General features: G+C 37.1%; 1 protein-coding gene and 2 pseudogenes across 1 annotated transcript in view; 2 read left to right on the top strand and 1 right to left on the bottom strand.

The window, feature by feature from the left end:
• CMC1 (C-X9-C motif containing 1) overlaps positions 1-20,841 on the bottom strand; it is a 116,817-nt gene that overhangs the window by 45,907 nt on the left and 50,069 nt on the right. The gene's annotated exons all lie outside the window — the stretch shown is intronic.
• LOC143658003 (RWD domain-containing protein 4 pseudogene) lies at positions 6,135-6,725 on the top strand (annotated as a pseudogene).
• LOC143657489 (dolichyl-diphosphooligosaccharide--protein glycosyltransferase subunit 1 pseudogene) lies at positions 14,914-16,723 on the top strand (annotated as a pseudogene).

The raw sequence follows: 20,841 nt of genomic DNA on the forward strand, positions 1-20,841 counted from the left end.
ATTTGGTAATATTTTATTGAGAATTTTGGCATCCATGTTCATTAGGGAGATTGGCCTGTAGTCTTCCTTTCTTAAAGCATCTTTACCTGGTTTGGGTATTAAAATGTTATTACCTTCGTAAAATGAGTTAGGTAGAGTTCCTTTTTCCTCAATTTCTGGAAAAGTATGAGCAGAATTGGCGTTATTTCATTTTGGAATGTTTGATAAAACTCCCCTGTGAAGCCATCTGGTCCTGGGCTTTTCTATGTAGGAAGATTTCTGATGACTGATCGAATCTCTTTAATTGTGATTGCTTTGTTGAGATCTAGTATTTCTTTCTGAGTCAGTGTACCTTGATTGTGTGTCTCCAGGAATTTGTCCATTTCATCTAAGTTGCCTAGTTTGTTGGCATATAGTTGTTTTAGTATCCTCGTACGATTTATTTCTCCAGGGTCTGTGGTTACTATTATTGTTGAAACATCTATTGCTCCCTTCAGTTTTGCCAATGTCTGTCTCATGTACTTCGGAGCCCCTTGATTAGGAGCATAAACATTTATGATTGTTATATCTTCTTGGTGAATTGACCCTTTAATTACTATACAGTGTCCTTCTTTGTCTCTTCTGATGTCTTTATATTTAAAGTCTACTGTGTCCAATATTAGAATAGTTACTCCTGCTTTCTTTTGGTTACAACTTGAGTGGAAAATCTTTTTCCATCCTTTCACTTTCATTCTATTTGTATCCTTGTGTCTAAGATGAGTCTCTTATAAGCAGCATATAGATTATGCTTCTTAATCCATTCTGCCAATCTGCATCTTTTAACTGGTAAGTTTAGTCCACTAACATTCAAAGTTATTACTGAAAAGGTGGTTCTTGATTCCACCATCTTATATTTTTTATTTTATTTATCAGTTCTATATATTCTTTTCCCTCTATCTCTTTATATTCTTTTAAGTTATCCTTAGTGGTACTCTTCAATTCTGTGCCCTCCTCCAGACCTCCCTCTCCTGTCTTTTTTTTTTTTTTTCAGCTGGCAGAACTCCTTTTAGTATTTCTTATAGGGCCAGTTTCTTGCTGACAAATTCTTTCAGGACTTCTTTGTCTGTGAAAACTTTAATCTCTCCCTCACTTTTGAAGGACAATTTGGCTGGGTACAGAATTCTTGGCTAGAAGTCTTTCTCTTTCAGGATCTTGAATATATCATACCACTGCCTTCTTGCCTCCAAGGTGCTAGTTGAGTAGTCTAAACTCAGTTTTATTTGGTTTCTCTTTTTGTGTAGCAGATTGTTTTTCTCTTGCTGCTTTCAGGATTTTCTGCTTCTATTCAACATTTGAAAGACTGATTAGTATGTGTGATGGGGAAGGCCTATCTAGATTTATTCTGTTTGCAGTTCACTGGGCTTCTCTGACTCGTATATTTATGTCCTTTATGAGGGTTGGGAAGTTTTCCTCCATTATGTCCTCAACTACTCTTCCTAGCCCTTTACTCCTCTCTTCTCCTTCTGGGATACCAATGATTCTATTTGTGCACTTTGTTTCTCCTACCATTTCTCTGAGATCCAATTCAATTTTTTTCCATCTCTTTTGCTATTTGCTGTTTTGAGTCTTCAAAGTCAGTTATCCTGTCCTCCTATCACTTATTCCTTCTTCATTCTCTTTAAATCTCGTGTTGTGTGCCTCTAGAATGTTATTTTATTTTATTTTTATTGAACCCGGGTCTCCAGCATGGCAGGTGAGAACTCTGCCAACTGAGCCACCATGGCCTGTCTGTCTAGTATGTTTTTTATTTGGTCAAGAGTCTTTAATCTCTGAGATGTCTGCTATTTTTCTATTTATTCTTTCAAATTCCTCTTTATGCTCTTCCACTGTCTTCTTGATTTCCTTCATGTCACTTGCTATCCCAGTTATTTTATTATGTAGAGTTGTATGAACATCTTTGATTAGTTGTTCCAACATCTGTATCTCCTTTGGTGTTTTAATTTGGTCATTAGGCAGGGCTATATCTGTCTGCATTGTGATATGCTTAGTGATATTCTGCTCTCTTTGTGGATTTAGTTTTGAAGATGATTTCTTTCAGTAGTCTCAGGCTTTGTGTTTGCGGGATTGATATACAGTAGGGAGCAGAATACATGGTGGGACATTCAGTGATGTGTTTCAGGGCAGGTATAGGTGCAGGTTGGGAATGTTACACTGATGCTTGTGAATGTGAGCGCCCAGCGGCCAGGGAGGATGTAGCTATGCAGGTGCAGCAGTGTGGGGGGCACAACCCTGTTGTGCGTTGGTCTAAGGCATGGGTCCCTTTGTGTGCATGCATAGAGCTGTGGCAGCAGGTTGCCATTATGCTTTCATGGATTGGGAGCAGATGTGACCCTGTTACGCAGCTCAGCACTTTTTTAGTGCTGGGAAGTGGGGCTGAGAGCCATGCACATGCACCATTGTAGGACTACTGTAAAGTGCGGTTCCCAGAGCTGAATGATGTGATTGGGGGCCTACGCACATGCATGGGCCTAGGAGTGCTGTAAACTGATGCACAGAGCTTGGGGTGGGGGGCGGGGTGAGGCTGTGTGACACTATGGCCAGGGGCAGGGGTAGCCTGGGTATGGAGGTTAATGCCCACAGCCTTTATGTGCTGGCAACAGCCTGCAGGGAGCAGGGAGGGGGAGGTAGTGCTCGGGAGGGTTGCAGGAGAGGTGGGTTGAGCTGCACTTGGGGTGGGGGTGTGGAGCAGGTACGTGCACTGGGGGCTAGTGGTGTGAGGGTGCCTGGAGCATGGAGAATGGGTTGACGGGGCTTGGGTGCGTGAGGTGTGAGGTGAGTCACCAGTCATGGGGCTTGCTGGTGTGGGTAGCGTGCCCAAGGAACATGGCCTGGCTTACTTCCTGGTCCCTGGTTCCTGTCTGTGCAGTCCCATGGCACCACACCTCCGCACCAGGCTCCAGCTTTCTGCCTCTCAGTTCCTCGGCCTCTGAAACCAGGGCTGCCTCATGTAGTGCAGAAGGCTCTCCCAGATCAGCCACACTCCCGAATCACTGTCTCAGTCACCCCCCTGTCCTTTCTCTAACTTTTCTGTGGAGCAAGGCTAATCTCAAGCTATACTATCAGCCATCTTCCCTGAATTCCTGTTAAATTTTTTTTGCCTTTTTTCTCTCTCTCTCTCTCTCTGTTCTTTACAATGGATTTTTCTATTGATCTAACTTTAAGTTCGTGACTCATTCTGTCATTTTTATTCTGAAGATTTTACTTGAGATGTTATATTTTCAGTTCTAGGATTTCCAGTTGGGTCTTTTTATTGTTTATAATTTTCTGTTAAGATTTCCTATCTTTTTATTCATCACAAGCATATTTTCCTTTACATTCTTAAGCAGTTATAACTGCTACTTTAAAAGCCCTATCTGCTAATTTCCACATCTTAGTTATCTTGGAGTTAGCCTGTGTTGGTCTTTCTTTTTTTTTTTGAGGATGGGTGATGTTTTCCAGTTTCCATGAACACTTAACAATTCTGAATCATATCCTGGATGTTCTGAACGGTAAGATGTTGATAATTGAGTTCATGTTTTGTTTCTCTAAAAAGCATGCCTTTTTTCTTTTTCATTTAAGCAAACGGTTTCCTTAGCTGAACACAAACTGTAAAACTCTGTCTCTCCTGCAATAGCTTGTGGGTTCCAACTCAAAATTTGGTTAATTTCTTTTAGCCTTACTGAGTTGCTTGGAATATTGTTCAGGGTTCAGCCAGAGATATGGGCAGAGTTCATATGTTTAATTTGAGGCTCCTCTTCTCTCTCTCCTTTTTGGGACTGTCACTCTTCCTCTCCCCTCCCCATCTCCCTGGCCACTTTCCAGGGCTTTGAGTTAACACCAAACCCTGGCCTTGGTTCTTCAAGACAGCAAGACCAAGAGGTTTATCTGTCAGAGTTTCAGTCACCTCACATGGCATGGACTTATCCAGTGGCATTCCATTCCCTCCTCTATAATTTCTGGCTCCTTCTGTTTACTCTCCCGTGCCTTCAGGGATTGGTTTTTTATATTTGTTCATAGTTTATGGTTGCTATATGCAGAAGGAATGGCCTGATAAAAGCAACTAGGCCATACCAGAAATGGAATTTCCACATTATGAATTAAGTATAATGAATTATATTATAGGTAAAATACAGAGTTGTAGGCTTTGGCTTGCAATTAGCCAACTGGTAATAGGACAAATGTTTTTCATATTTAATACTATGTAATTTGTTAGCGTGAAACTTTGTGTCATTCCCTCATTTCTTAAAATGGATATTCATCACTTCCTTCCTGATAATAAAAGTATTTTTACATTAAGGATATCAAACCTTTGTTGTATATGTAACAAATATTTTTTCTTAGTTTGTGAGCTTTCATTCAATTATATTCACAATATACGACATCCAGAAAAATGTTTTTTTCTGCATTTATAGTTTCTATTATAAAATAAATACAATATTAAATTCTATAGTTTCATTTTCTACATGAATATATATCCCCTTTATAACGTGTAAGTTTTAATCTTTTTAAAGAAATATTTGTTGATTATGGAGAATTTTTTAAAGTCTCTGGTAAATTTATTCCTATACATTTGCTTCTTTCTGTTGCTATTGTACATTAATTTTTTCCTGACTTCCTCCTCAAATTGCTCATTATTAGTGCATATGAACACTACTGATTTTTTACCTGTATCTTTTATTGTGGCACTTTGCTGAGCTGGCTTATTAGGTCTAGTAGCTCTGTCGTAGATATTTAGGACTTTCTAGGTATAGGATCATATCTTCTATAAATAGTGAGTTTTATTTCTTCCTTTCCTATTTGGATGCTTTTTATTTCTTTTTCTTGGCTGATTGTTCTAGGTAGAACTTCTAATGTTACAGTAGAAGAGTTCTTTAGAACTCTGCAGGAGATATCTGTAAATAAGAGATTTTATAAAAGTGTCTCACGCAACTGCGGGTATGAACAAATCCAAATTCCATAGGGTAGGCTGTAAACTGGCAACTCCAAGGAAAGTTTACAATGAATTCTCTAGGAGAGGCTGGCTGGCTGAAGTAGAAATGAAAGTTTCTCTCTTCTGACTGTTATTTCAAGTCATCACCTCCTCTTTAAAAGCCTTTGAATGACTGGATTAAACATCTCTCACTGCAAAAGATGCTCCTCTTAGTTGATCATAGATGTAATCAGCCACAGGTGCAATCAATTGACTGATGATTTAAGTCCATGAAATGTCCAGTAACAGGTAGGCCAGCACTTGCTTGTCCAGACAACTGGGCACCATCACCTGGTCAAGCTAACACATGAACCTAATCATCATAAGTGGTGACAGTGGAGATTCTTGACTTGCTCCAGATCTCAGAAGGAAAGCTTTCAGTCTTGCACCACTGAGTATGATGTTAGCTGTGCATTTTTCATATACGTCCTTTATCATGTTGAGGAATTTTCCTTCTATTCCTATCTTTTGAAGTGTTTTTTATCAAGAAGAAATGCTGGATTTGTCAAATGCCTTTTCTGTGTCAATCGAGCTGATCATGTGTTTTTTTCCTTTCAATTTGTTACTGTAGTGTATTACATTAATGAGTTTTCTTGTGTTGAACCACCCTTGCATACCTGGGAAAAAACACACTAGATCATGGTGTATGATTCTTTTAATGTGCAGCTGGATTTGATTTGCAATATTATTTTGCTGAGGATTTTACATATATGTTCATTTGGGTAACTGGTCTTAACTTTCCTTTCTTGTCATATTTTTATCTGATTGTGGTGTTAAGGTGATACTGGCTTCATAGAATGAGTTAGCAGTGCTCTTTCCTCTTCAATTTCTGGGAAGAGTTTAAGTAGGATTAGTATCGATGCTTCTTGAAATGACTGGTAGAATTCACAACTTATTTTTGACAAGGCAACAAAGACCACTTCATTGGGAAAGAATAGTCTCTTTAACCAAAGGTGCTGGGAAAACTGGATCTTCATTTGCAGAAAAAAAAAAAAAAAAAAAAAAAAAGAGGCCCCGTCCCTTACACCTTATAGAAAAATCAACTCAAAATGGATCACAGGGCCACTGAGGGTGCAGAAGGGGATGCCCCAGCCCCAGGACCACTGCTCTCCTTTCTCTTCATCGTTGCAAACGCCATGCGCCCAAGAGGCATCCCGCGGCCAGTGTGATGAGTGCCAACAAGGACCAGGAGATGGAACTAGAAGCATTATGTTCAATTTATGAAGGAGATGAAAGTTTCTGGGAGGTAAGTCCAGTTTTGTTTCAATATAGGGTGAAAATGGTAATCCCAAAGCCTCCTTAATAGAGATATCCTGGACAGAAACATAACCCCAAACACCTCAAATTACATCTATGAACACTTTTTTAACAACACCATAGCATCAGCTGTTAGAGGAAGCAGTTGAAGTTAATCTTGGAATTGCTATGACATACACGTTATTTGAATATGCCAAAGAAAATAAAGAACAGTTCATGGAGAACCACCATCCCATTAGTTCTACAACCTCCATAAGCAATATCATCTCAATTGAAACTCCTAATACAGTCCCATCAAGTAAGAAAAAAGACAAAAAAGGACAACTTTCAAAAGCCCAGAAACATAAACTGGCAGATAAAACAGATCAAAAAGGGGAACTTCCTTGAGGATGGAACTGGGTTGATGTGGTTAAGCATTTAAGCAAAACTGGTTCTAAAGATGATGAATAATACTCGGAATTTGAGACAAGGAAAGTGCATCCTCTAAAAAAGAAAACTGGATTCAAAAATCTTTCATTACTCTTTTCTAGTTTTGAAGTAGCTTTTTATAAAACAGTATTTTTGTATGTTTCTTATTTAAAAAGTGTTGTGACCTTTAAAATGATCTGGTTGTATTCAATTATTTTCACAAACTTACCTTAATAAAAAGGTGAAAATGTTACTGTTTAGTATACTTTATGAAGCCTGTCAAGATTTGTGAATGGACAGATATGGGGAATAATACATACTCAATGTTAATTTATATTATCTTATTCTAGTGGATGTGATCTATTTTTAAAGGATTATGAAACTCTTTACTAACTTTCATCCCAGTGGAGTAAAATACTGAGCAAACAGTTATTCAGCACTATGATCCATGTTAATAAGCTTCTCATCTTAAAGCCTTCATCTCTTCTTTCTCTTAATTAAGCACAAATTGCCTCAGAAAAACTTACATCCCAATATCTGAACTTTATACATAACACTCTTTGAATTCCTTTTTATTTTTCAAGTATGAACTGCCTCCCTTTAGTAAATGGATATCCGTTTATATATTTCTTTTGGTTTGGGTCAAGATGTTTTATCATGAGATAAATCAAAAATCTTTCGACTACGTTAGAAAGCATTTTGAACAGAAATGATGGTTCTTATTTAAAACATTTGCTATATATACGATGATGGAGTAAAAGAAGCCTTAATATTTAAATTTTTATTGTTGGAGACAATGATTTTAATAAATTCCTATTTATCTGCTATTGTGTTTTTAGTTGTTTGATAACTGAAGGCTTCTGAATGGTTTAACAAAAAAACACATTTTAAGTCTTGTTGCTTTTCTGAGTGTTTCTTCAAGTATACAAACGTATTTCTCAACCTGAGCATCTTTGCAGCAATAGACACAGAAATCTTTCAAATGCTGAATTGTAGTATCTGCTTGATATTTAAGGAAATCATTAATAGAGGAAAATATTGGTTATTTCTAACCCACTAGGAAAAGTTACTGACGTTTATGTATGACTTATAGTGATTCTGTATATGTTTCCCAGCTACAAGTACACTAGAACTACTGCTGTGGTATCCAGAGAAGAGAAGTCTTAGTTCCTTACATTATCCCTGTGCAGGGTGGGTCTGAGTTTTTAAAGAATTATGCAACTTGTAAAGAGGCTACCTTAGCATAAGAGCAGTCTCTTCAGTTGTATGTATAGTTTTTTCTGGGCTAGCATTGGCTTCAGTTAAAACTTTTGAATTATAAAGTGAGTATAAGTATGGTGAAGGAGCTTAATCTCATTTTCAAAAGCTGAAGCATAGTTTATTTCTTGAATTAATAGGACAGAAACATTAAAATTCAGGACCACTGGAATACGTCAACTTTTGTTTTCAGGTTGTGGTGTGTAAGTTTTGTTATATTTAATTGTTTGCTTGTTTTTCAAAGAAACTAAAAAAAGCTCACCCGAGTAGTGGAAAAAAATACATTGTTTTGCTCAAAAGATTATAAAATTGTTCAGGCTCATTGTGGTTAATTAACAGTTACCAAGAACACTAGTTAAATGCCAGTGAACTGTTTTTACTCTTTTTATATGATGTATATGAATTTCTGGGAGTGATGGTGGCAGCAGTGCCTCCCGTTACCTTTTGTGAGACACTTATGTATTCTTGTTGATGTTGTCATCATCTGATTAACATTCCCAGTATATTTTATCAATGTCTGTTTACTTAAAATGGTTTGGAATGACAAAAGTAACAGCAATAAAATCTGAATTGCCATGAAAAAAAAAAAGATCACAGCCATATCAAACCTTTAGAAGAAAATGGAGGATACCATCTTCAGGATCTTGTGTTAGGCAATGATTTCTTAGGCTTTACACCCAAAGCACAAGCATAAAAGAAACAACAGATAAATGGAACTTCTTAAAAATTCAAAAATTTTGCATTTCAAAGGACTTTATCATGAAAGTAAAACAACCATCTACACAAAGGGCCAGAATATTTGGAAGTAACATAGTTAAAGGTTTAATATCTAGAATATATAAAGAAATCCTTCAACTTAACAAAAAGGCAAACAACTTAATTTAAAAGTGAGCAAAAGGGTGCATAGGTAGTGGTTAGAATGCCCACTTTCCATGCGGAAGACCTGGGTTCGATTCCTGGACCATGCACCCCCCCCAAAAAACAAAGAAAAATTAGCAAAAAACTTGAATAGACATCTCTCCAAAGAAGATAAGCACATGGACAGAAAGCACATGAAAAGATGTTCAAGATGTTCAACATCATTAGCTATCGGGGAAATGCAAATTAAAACCACAATGAGAAAGCATTCACACTCATTAGAATGGCTGCTATTAACAAAAGAGAAAATCTGTAAAGTGCTGGAGAGGACACAGAGAAATAGGAACATTCATTCCTTGCTGGTGGCCATGTAAAACAGTACAGCCACTCTGGAAAACAGTTTGGTGACTTTTCAGGAAGCTAAGTATACAATTACCAAATGGCCCACAAATCTCACTTCCAGGTATATACCCCAAAGAACTGAAAGCAGGGAATCAAATATTTGCGCAGAAAATTTCAAAGTGGCATTATTCACAACTGCCAAAAGATGGACACACTCCAAGTGTCCATCAACCAATTAATGGATGAATAAAAAGTACTATATCATATACAATGGAATATTATCCAGCTGTAAAAGGCAATAAAGTCCTAATAAATGTGACAACATGAATGAATCTTAAAGACATCATGTTGAGTGAAATCAGCCAGACAAAAAAAGGACAAATATTGCATATCACTGATTTTAAATAATTAGAAGAAGCAAACTCAGAAAGTCAGAATCTAGAATACAGGTTACCATGGGGAGGGGTGGAGATAAGGAATTTTAAGGTTTAAAACATGCAGGTTTCCTATTTGGAATGATGGAAGTATTTTGGTAATAGATGGTGGTGGTGAAGCACAATATTGTGAGTATAATTAACAGCACTGAAATAGATATCTGAAAGTTAAGATTAAAGGGGAGAAATATTAGATTGTATATATTGTGATAGAATAAACATTTTTTAAAAATCCATTGACATACACTCCATAAACTGTGAACCCTAAGTTAAATCACAGATTATATTTAATAAACAATTATAAAAATCTGCTATCGACTGTAACAAATATTCCAAACGAATGTAAGGCTACCTTTTAGGAAGAGGAAAAGGATAGTGAAACAACACAAAGAAGGCTGGATTCTGGTAATTTCTATGTCTTCTCCTCGATAGCTGTGATAATTCATCAGCCTCTTTAGCTCCAAATTGTACATGCATGAAATGAGTTTATGTAAAGAAGATAATATATTCTTATTTTGGAGAATATGAAAGAAATCATAGGAAAAAATTAAATAACCTATAATCCATCTTCAACCCATATTTCTAAAAAGAGACCATTAAATTTTGGATGCATTTATTTCCCTATACAAATATATATATATTTTTTACCATTAGGATTATACCATGCATATGAGTTTATTTCATGCCATTTTTTTTTTACTTAGCATTTGAACACATTCACATTTCTTTATGAAATTAACAAATGCATAGAGCCATAGTTCTCTGGAAGAGAAGTGGTTGATGCGGAATCTTAAAATGAAAACCAAGGAACAAAAATGTCAGTTTTTAACCCATCACTGTCCGAGATGAAAATATATACTGATTTTAAAGAACTTGTACTACTTATACAAAAATATTAGAAAAATATTAGAATCACAACTGGATGAACATTTTACTTCTTTAAAAGGGGGATTAATTTCCCTATTGTCAGGGTTTAACAAATGAGTATGAGTGCTGAATCATTGTATTGATATTTCTTTTAGTCTCTAGTACCTTAGAGCAGAAATAAAAACCTAAAATTGTGGAACTGTAACCCATACCAAGTTCTGAAATCTGTTCTACAAATAATTGTTGTGATGTACTTTGAAATCTACTGCTTTGTATATATGTTATTTTTCACAAAAAAGCAAAAAAAGAGAGAAGGAGTATAACAGAGAAGACGGGATTTGACAAATGAGTAGACTGCTGAATCATCATACTGAATTTCTCTTCGTCTTCAGTCTCTTGGAGCAGCTAGAAGACAAAATGAAAAATCATGGAACTGTATAACCCATACCAATTTGTTCTCTAAAACTACTTGTTAAAATGTACTCGGAAATTTGTTGCTTTTTTGTAAATATGTTATATTTCACAATATAAAAAAGTTTTAAAAAATGTTCCTACTGTCTAATGCAGTGGTTTCAAACTTAGATGTCTAATAAACATCTCAAAGTTAACATGCCTTAAACTAAATTCCTGATCTACCAACCACCAAAAAATAAAATAAAGCAAAAATAATAAAATTACTCCACCCATAGTCTTCCTCATCTCTTAACTACAACTCCATCCTTTTACTTGCTCAGGACAAATAATAGGGAGTAGATTCTTTCCCTATTGCTTCTACCCTCAAAACATATCCCAGATGTGCTCACTTTTCACTCCCTCCACAGTCACCCATTCTTCTAATCCACCTTCTTCTGCAACTTCACATACTCACAATCACATACTCACTAGTGTCGTTGATTCCACACTTCTCCCCGTTCCATCTGTTTTTTTTTTTTGGCATGTGCAGGCTCCAGGAAGAGAACCCGGGTCTCCGGAATGACAGGAGAGAATTCTAACACTGACCTACCCTTGCACTGCCCCCAATCCATCTATTCTTTACACGGTGAATGACAAATTAATAAATTAGACCCTCTCACACTCCACTGCTCAAAGCCATCAATGTCTTTCCATTTCTTTAAAAGAAGAAAAAACTAACAAAGTCCTTAGTACCTGCAAAACCATAAATGGAATTTTGCTCCCAACCACTTCTCTAAACTCCTCCCTTTCCACTCTACCCCTCACTCATTCCCACCTAACCACGTTGACTATTTCGGTGTTCCTTGAACAGCCCAACTTCATTTAGTGCCTCACGGTTTTGTTTTGTTTTTTAACATTTTTATTAAGAAATATAACATGTACAAAAAAGTGATAAATTCCAAATTACATTTTATTTTAATAAGTAGTTTTAGAATAAATTTCAAAGTATGGTATGGGTTACAGTTCTACCATTTCAAGTGTTTCCTTCTAGCTGCTCTAAGACACTGGAGACCAAAAATAAATCAATATAATGATTCAGTAGTCATACTCATTTTTATTTGTTAAATCCTATCTTCTCTGATACAATCCTACTTCTCCTTTGATCCTCCTCTCACTCTTTAGGGATATTTGGGCAATGGCCATTCTAACTACTTGTTGAAAAGGGGTGTTGACATTATGGGGTAGGGGACTGTAACCAGTTGATGCTCTTGGAGAGACTGGTAGGTAACTAGGTTTCAGGGCTTATCTGGCCTAGGAACAATCTGGAGGTAATAGGTTTCTGAAAAGTAAACTTAAGTGAGTGAAACTTCTGTAGAGCCTCAGACAGAGCCCTGGGTATTCTTTAGGGTTTACAGGAATACTGTTAGTTGGGGCTTGGTATACCATGCCAACTAGCAATATCTAACTGAAACTTGTATAAGAGTAACCTCCAGAATAGTCTCTCAACTTTGTTTGAAATCTCCTAGCTTTCAAATAAAGTAACAGATACTTTATTTTGTTACATTTCTTTCCCCCCTTTTGGTCAGGCAGGCACTGTCGATTCCACAGTGCCAGGGCCAGACAGGCTCATTCCTGGGAATCATGTCCCAAACTGCCAGGGAGACTTACACCCCTGGTAGTCATGTCCCAGATAGAGTGTTAGTACCTCACAGATTTTATGTGCTAGTCTTTCTGCTCAGATAATCCTTCCCAGAAGGATGCTTATTTCAATCCCTCACTTCCTTCAAGAACTTGGTCCAAATGTCACTTTCTCAGTGACACGTATTCTGATCACCTATTTCAACTACTCCAACACCATTGCCCTTACTCAACCTTATTTTTCTCCATAGCATTTATATTTTCTTATAATGTTTATAAATTATTTCCCTATACCACTGAAATATAAGGACCATAATGGTAAAAATTTTTGTCTGTTCTATTCACTGTTCATATAATCATGGTTGGCATATAAGATGTACTTATAAATATTTTTTGAATGACTATGTTCCATAAAATTCTAAGGTTCCACTCAAGTGCGTAAGAGAATCTAAAGATTCTTTACTTGTTTGTAAAAATATATTTTTATTCCAACCTGGGGTATAAAGAGTTTAGAAGTTATCAATTCCTTCCTCAAAGCAAGAAAAAAATCTGAAAACTTAAAAATCAATAACCCTTCTACGATACAACAGAGCCTTGAGGTCATGGCATAAGCCACTGTTCCAAAAACCGGAGACAAGCAGATAGAGAATTACAGCTTACCAGTAGCAGAAACATTGCTGGAGCCAGCATCTTGAAGGAATACTAGAGAGCAAATGACATTGCCATAGATTAAGAATGGGCTAGCTTAAGAGAGTAACTCATGAAAGTCCATCCTTATAGTTCACCCCTGTCACTTTTCTGAATTTTACCTCCAGGAGCCCCTCTAGGTTCTCACTATGATGACTGGAGAAAAATCCCATTGTGCTTCCGCAGGGGAAGGGGAAAAGTAACCATTTTCAAGGAGGTCCAGAGCTCTCTGTTTTCTTTAAGGGGCACTATTTTACCAGAGCCTGCCCAAAGTGGTTGTTACCACAGTCTAACCCACATGGGAGAAGGGAAATATTCAATTATAGTTGCTACTAGCTGTCCTGTCTCAAATACGAAGTGACAAAAAAGAAAAAAGAAAAAAGAAAAAAGCTACAAAGCACTTGTGAATGTTTTAGCCCAGGAGCACCGGCTCACTAAAAAATGAAGACCTAATCATAGATTCAGAGATCCCATCAACACGACTCCTGAATAATAAGAGGACATGACACATGAAAAGAACTGTAAGACTCAAACCCTATATAAGATGTCTCTAGGGAAACCCAAATACAATAGAAGAGAAAAACCAAGGTCATCAAAGAAAATTTTAGTAAACAAGCCTAAAATCAAACCAGATAAATATAAAATGTCACATCTATTTACTTCATTTCCTTTTACCAGACACATCATGTCCTGCTTTTTAAAAAATAGCACAAGATATGCCACAAAGCAAAAACACAGAAATGAAGGGACAGGGCAAGCATCATAAGCAAACTTATACATGGCAGAGATTTTAGAATGATCAGACTTGGAATTTTAAATAATTATGATTAATATGCTAAGAGCTCCAAAGGAAAGCTGGACAACATGCAAGAAAGACAATGTCAGCAGAGATGGAAACTTTAAGAAAGAATTAAAAGGAAATGCTGAGAACCAAAAACATTATAACAGAAATGAAAAATGCCTTTGATGGGCTCACCAATAGATTTACACATGGCCAATGAAAAAAAAATCAATGAGCTTGAAGATAGACAATAGAAACTTTCCAAACTGAAAAGCAGAGAGACCAAAAAAAAAAAACCCCAAAAACAGAATACTCAAGAAATGTGAGATAATTACTAATGGTGTAAAATATGTATAAAGGGAATACCAGAAGAAGTCAGAAAGGAATACTTAAAGTAATAATGGCTGCAAATTTTCCAAATTATTGACAAACATCAAACCACAGATCCAAACTCGGAAAACACCAAGCAAAATACCAAAAACAAGCTGTTCCCATACTTGTCATATTCAAACTCCAGAAAATGGAAGACAACGAAAATCTTGAAATAAGCCAAACACAAAACACAACTTACATCTAGAGAAACAATAAGAATTACAACAAATTTCTTTTCAAAAACTGACCTAGCAAGAAGAGAAGGAAGTGAAATACTTAAAGTACGTGAAGAAGAAAAACACCAACCATAATTCTGTGTCCAGTGACATTATCCTTCAGAAGTGAAGGAGAGGGTACACAGGTGGTTCAGTGGTAGAATGCTCGAGTTTCCATGCGGGAGACCCGGGTTCAATTCCTGGACAATGCACCCAAAAAAAAAAAGGAAGGAGAAATAAAGACTTTCTCAGACAAAAATTGAGGGAGTTCTTACCTCGCAAAAAAATATGTTAACAGAAGTTCTTAGGTCAGAAACTTGGATCCGCATAAAGAAAGAATGTTCAATATAGTAAATGAAGAAATGTAAAATCTTTTCTTTTTCTTATTCTTAACAGAAACACTTCATTCAAAATAATAACAGGAGCTCGGTCTGGGTCATGAAGGTGCCCGTGGCCTGCCTGCTGCTGGGGAGCCTGTGCACCACTACCAGGCAGTGCCTCCTTGGAGGCAGCGCTGCTGGTCAATGAGGACATGAAGCGCACAATGGACTTGAGCAGCCACCTGGACAACGTGACAGCGAAGGTGACCTTGGTGCACTCGGGCGGTGGCTCCACAATCTGTGCCACCTCCTTCCTGCTGGCCCTGGAGCCCGAGCACAAAGCCTGACTTGCACATCTTGGCATGCAGCCAAAAGGTGAAGATGAAGAAGAGAACAATCTGGAAGCACAAGGAACCAAAATGAAGAGTAAAAGTGGGAGATTCTTCAGAGCCAGGCTCCTCTCTGTTCTGGATCCTGGGACCAAGATCACAGTCACTGTAGAAACAGTCTATACCCATGTACTGTAACTGTACCCAACCCAGATAATCCAATCAGAGAAACAGTTTTTGGTGTTTGAGGGGAATCATTACTTCTACTCTCCCTATCCAACAAAGACACAAACCATATATGTGAAGCTCACCCCCTGAAATGTGGAGAGCTACCCCAAGCTAGAGAACTCCATACATTCTGAGGACCTCCTGGATTATGGGCTTTTCAAAGACATCCCTGCCTATAGTCAGGATGTTTTTTAAAGTACATTATAAGAAGAACAGTCCTTTCCTGACCATGAGTCAAGCCATCAAAGTCTCTCACTGGGGTGATATTGCTATGGAAGAGAATGTGGACTTGAAGCACACATGAGCCGTGCTTACAGGGCCTTTTTCACAATATAATTACCAGAGACAGCCAGAGAGTGGAATTCCTCCATTCGGTCTTTTAAGACTATTCTTCCTGCTGCTGCCCAAGATGTTTACTATTGGGATGAGATTGGCAATAATTCTACCAGCCACCTCCTCACTCTGGATGACTCTGTGGAGATGGAAATCAGGCCTTGCATACTTTTCTTTGATGGGTGGAAGACCCATTACATCGTTGGCTACAACCTCCCAAGCTATGAGTACTTTTACAGTTTGGGTGACCAGTATGGCCTGAAGATGAGGTTCATGGACCATGTGTTTGATGAGCAAGTAATAAATTCTCTGACTGTGAAGATCATCTTGCCCAAAGGAGCCAAGAACATCCAAATCAACAGTCCCTATGAAATCAGCCATGCCTCAGATGAGCTGCACTACACTTACCTAAATACATTTGGGCATCCGATGATTGCTGTCTGTAAGAAAAACATGGTGGAACAGCACATTCAGGACATCAGGGCCCACTACAAGTTCAACAAGATCCTCATGCTGCACAAGACCCTGTTGGTGATGGCTGCTTTTTACACATTATTCTTCACCATCATCACCTATATCAGGCTGGACTTTTCCATTACAGAGGATCCAGCCCCTGAAGCCAGGATGAAGGTGGCCTTCATTACAAAGCAGGTCTTGACCCTGGTCAACAAGTGAATAGGTCTCTACCATCACTTTGCTTTGATGAGACCCATCAATAGGTACAAGCAGTCCCGGGACATCTCCAACCTCAATGGCAGGAAGTAGAGCCTGGAGTCTGAACACAGGGCCTTAAGCAGTGAAATCACACTGCTGCAGGCCAGGATGAAGACAGAGGGCTTCCACCTCTGTGACACAGTGAGTGAAAAGCAGAAGCTGGATTCCCAGGTCAAGGAGCTGGTACCGAAGTCGGCAGCAGTAGCTGAGCAGCAGGTGGCAGGCAAGCTCAAGAAAGATACATACATCAAGAATGAGAAGCTTATTTCGGGAAAGCCACAGGAGCTGGTCACCAAGAGAGACCACATCCTGGATGCTCTATAGTTTCTGCTAGTTGCTCTCATGTGGACCCCAAGGTGGACGGGGTGGTGGGGGAGAAGCTGAGCATGGAGGCCAAGGAATGCTTACATACACAGCTTGCAAAAAGGCCCTGCCTCAGGCAGTGTAAGACACTTAGCTCTTTTCTTAAACCTTTCCTTTCTTTTTTTATTTTTAAAGAAAACAAAAATAAACCCAATTAAAAGCAAAATACCTTCGGTTTTGAACAAAATAATTTTCAATAGTTGATTGTATTATTTTGTTCTGGAGCCTAGGGTATTTTTTCAGCCTGTTGAGCCCCTTTTTCTAACTCCTAATGTTTGGGTATTTTGTGAGTGAATGTGTGTGCGTGTGTGTGTGTGTGTGTTTTCTAAGGCATGTGTGAGCACAAGAAAATAAAGTGGGAACTGTGAATGATGAAAAAAATAACAACAGTAACAATATATTGGATTGCCTCTGAAGAAGTGATATCAAACACTGATATCAAATATTTGATAGAGGCAGGAAGGAGAAACTAGGGATACTGTTATAAAGCAACTACACTACACATGAAGTGTTATAGTGTTATTTGAAAGCAGACTTAAAATAATTGTAACTACATATTGTAAACAGTAGGACAACCACTAGACAAAGTTTTAAGAGAAGTTTAACTGGTCTGAGAGAGGAGAGAAAACGGAATCATAAAAAAATGCTCAAAACCAGAGAATGCAAAAAAAAAAAACAGTAGGAAAAAAGGAAGAAGCAAAGAACAAGAGGAATGAATGGAAAAGAAGCAAAAATATGGTAGATATCAATCCAACTATATAAAAGCACTTTAAATGTAAATGGTCCAAAAGTACCAATTAAAAGACAGAGACCATCAGAATAGATTAAAAAAGAACAAGACCCAATTATATGTTGTCATCAAGAAACCCATGGAAAGATACACCATGCTAGCTATAATCAAAAGAGAGCTAGTGTAGCTACTATTATCAGATAAAGCATATTTCAGAGCAAGGAAAATTACCAGGGATAAAGAAGGGCACTGCATAAAAAGAAAGGGATCAATTCTCCAAGAAGACACAACAATCCTGAATGTGTATGTGAGTAACAACAAGGCATCAAAATATATAAGGCCAAACTAATACTAGGCCTCAACTTTAATCTATAACTTCTGATTTAAAATCTGCATTTGTGAAAGTAAGGCCATATTTTAATTTACACTAATTCTAAATATAGCTAACAAAATTAAGCATAACACGAAACACTGCTGTATCTATTTTATGCATCACAGTTGCAAGCAAATTATAACTTCCCCCATCCTCCACAAAAAACATTATTTAATTTTTATTAAAGCAACTGTAAGTTTACAGAAGCATAATGTACATATGCAGTTTTCTCTTTCATTAACAATTTGCATTATTAACAATTTGTATCTGTGTGTGTATGTTTGCGGTACTCCTATACAAACTAAAATTTCCCATTTTATCCCTGTTTAAATATACAATTCAGTGTGGTCTTAATTATATATGCAAACTTATGCCTCTATGACCATCAGCCATTGCCAAAACTATCACCCCAAACAGAAATGCCATACCAATTACACATTAATTCTCTATTCCTTTCCCCCACTTGACTCCTGATACCCTGTATTCTAGTTTCTGACTCTACAAATGAACATTCTGCTTCTTTCAGGTGAGACCACACAGCATTTGCCCTTTTGTGTCTGGCTTATTTCACTCAACATAATGTCTTCAAGGTTCATCCATGTTGTCACATGTATCAGGACTTCATTTCTTTTCATAGCTAACTAGTATTCCATTATATGTATATACCACATTTTGTTTATATAGTCATCTGTTGATGGATACGTGGGTTGCTTCCACATTTTGGCAATTGTGAATAATGCTGCTATGAACATTGGTATGGAAATATCTGCTTGCTTCCCTGCTTTCAATTCTTTTGGGGATATATCTAAAAGTGGGATTATAATTCTATAATTAATTTTTCTGAGTAATTGCCAAATGGTTTTCCACAGTGGCTGGATCATTTTATATTCCCACCAACAGTGTATGAGTGTTCCTATTTCTTCAAATCCTCTCCAACATTTGTTATTTTGTTTTTCTTTTAATAGTAGCCATTCTAGTGGGTGTAAGACAGTATCTCATTGTGGTTTTGATTTTCATTTCCCTAATGGCTAATGATGTTGAACATCTTTCATTTGTATATTTACTTTGGAGAAATGCCTATTCAAGTATTTTCCTCAGTTTAAAATTAGAATGTTTGTCTTTTTGTTATTTAGTTGTAGAAGTTCTTTATTCTGGATATTAAACCCTTACTAGATATGCGGTTTCCAAATATTTCTTCCTATTACGTAGGTTGTCTTTTTAACCTTTGTAATAAAGTGTTTTGATGCATAAAAGTTTCTAATTTTGATGAAGCCCCATTATCTATTTTTTCATTTGATGCTTAGCTTTAGTTGTAAAGTGTAGGAAACCATTGCCTAACACCTATCATTGCCTAAAGATGTTTCCTGGTATTTTCTTCTAGGAGACGTATGGTTTTAGTTCTTATATTTAGGTGTTTGATCAATTTTTAGTTAGTTTTGTATATATTGTGTGGTTAAGGTTTATTTTCATTTTTTTACATATGGCTAGCCAGTAATCCCAGTAACAACTGTTGAACAGACTATTCTTTCCCCATTATGTGGACTTGCCAAAAATCAATTGGTCACAAATATGAGGTTTTATTTATGAAATCTTATTTCAATTCCATTGGTCTATATGTCAGTACATATGCCAATAGCATGCTGTTGTGAATACTGCATCTTTGTAATAGGTTTTAAAATTGAGAAGTATGAGTCCTTCAATTTTGTTCTTTAAAATTTTTGGCTATTTGGGTCTGTTTATCTTCCCTCAAATTTGATGCCAGTTTTTTCCAAATTTTGTTGTAATCTTCATTGGAATTGTGTTGAATCTGTAAATCACTTTGGACAGAACTGACATTTGACAATAGTCTTCCACTATCTGAGCATGGAATGTCTTTCCATTTATTTAAGTCTTCTTTGATTTCTTTTATCAATGTTTTGTAGTTTTTTACGTATGAGAAGTTTACATTCTTAGTGAAATGTATTCCTAGATATTTGATTCTTTTAGTTGCTATTGCAAATGGAATTTTTTTCTTAATTTCTTCTTCTGATAGTTCTTTACTAGTCCACTGAATCTACTGATTTTGCATATCTGCCTTGTACCTTGACACTTGTGTGAATTCACTTATTAGCTCCAGTAGCTTTGTTCTAGATTTCTCAGTACTTCCTACATTTAGGAATTCCTACATTACGTTGTCTGCAAACAGTCAAGGTTTTACTTCCTCTTTTCCAATTTAGGTATCTTTTATTTCTTCGTCTTCCAGGATTATCTCTGTCTAGAACTTCAAGTACAAAGTTGGACATGTATATTTATGAGAGCTGGGGAATTTGAGGCTATTCCTCAAATATTGTTTCTGTCCCATTCCCTTTCTCTTCTCCTTCTGGGCTCCCATGTGTATGTTGGTTTGCTTCACACAGTCCCTTAAGACCCTTAGGTTTCTGTTCACTTTTTAAATTCTTTTCTCTATCTGCTCTTCTGACTGTATGAATTTAATCGTCCTGCCTTCTAGTTCATTGATTCTTTCTTCTGCCTAATCAAATCTGTTTTTGAATGCCTATAGTGTATTTTTAATCTTCACTACTGCATTCTCAATCCCCTTATGCTCTGTTATGTTCCTTTTTAACTTTCTAATTCTTCCTTTTTTCAGGCTGCTTTGGGTTGCTAATGCTGCCAAGATGCAGAAATAGAAGAGCTTTCAAAAGTGGAATTTATTAAGTTGCAAGTACAGTTCTAAAGCCAGAAAAAATGTCCAAACTAAGGCATCCATAGAAAGATATCTTGACTCAAGAAAGGTCAATCAGTCCAGAACACCTCTGTAGCTGGAAAGGCACACAGCAACGTCTGTTAGCTTTCTCTCCAGGCTTCTCATTTCACAGGGCTTCCTGGGGGTGTTTCTTTTCTGCATCTCCACAGGTCTCTGGCTATATGGGCTCAGAAGCTTTTTAAAAAATCGTTCCCTCTTAAAGAACTCCAGTAAGCAATTCCACCTTGAATGGG

This window comes from Tamandua tetradactyla, chromosome 15 (assembly GCF_023851605.1).
Source record: "Tamandua tetradactyla isolate mTamTet1 chromosome 15, mTamTet1.pri, whole genome shotgun sequence".
Classification (NCBI taxonomy): Eukaryota; Metazoa; Chordata; class Mammalia; order Pilosa; family Myrmecophagidae; genus Tamandua; species Tamandua tetradactyla.